This window comes from Myotis brandtii, unplaced genomic scaffold (genome assembly GCF_000412655.1).
Source record: "Myotis brandtii unplaced genomic scaffold, ASM41265v1 scaffold707, whole genome shotgun sequence".
Taxonomy (NCBI): domain Eukaryota; kingdom Metazoa; phylum Chordata; class Mammalia; order Chiroptera; family Vespertilionidae; genus Myotis; species Myotis brandtii.
Window position 1 is genome coordinate 909,008 of NW_005370773.1, and position 284 is coordinate 909,291.

A 284-nucleotide genomic window follows, 5' to 3' on the forward strand; every position below is an offset into this window, starting at 1 on the left:
GTGGACTGGAGCGCCAAGATGGCAACGGTTAGGAGTCTGCTCCATGTTGGTTTAGGCAAGAAGCCGGGCTGCCTAGTGCAGGTAGACAAGTCCCTTTTCTCTTAGCCAATCTGGCCTCCCCTTTCTTATTGCTCAGGACCCACACTTGGGACTTGCTACCCGGTTCCGTTCCCGAGGTTTCCCCTGACCTGGAAGAACTGGAGCTGCTTGGCTCTGCTCCAAAAGAAGGGGTGGGCCAGCACCTGCTGAGCAGAGGGGCGCGCCTGCGGCCGAGGGCTCAGCAT

The 284-nt window shown here is 59.2% G+C and overlaps 1 protein-coding gene across 1 annotated transcript in view; it reads right to left on the minus strand.

Annotated features, from left to right (window-relative positions):
- The window catches only part of ERN2 (endoplasmic reticulum to nucleus signaling 2), a 25,170-nt gene that overhangs the window by 1,352 nt on the left and 23,534 nt on the right, over positions 1 to 284 (minus strand). The gene's annotated exons all lie outside the window — the stretch shown is intronic.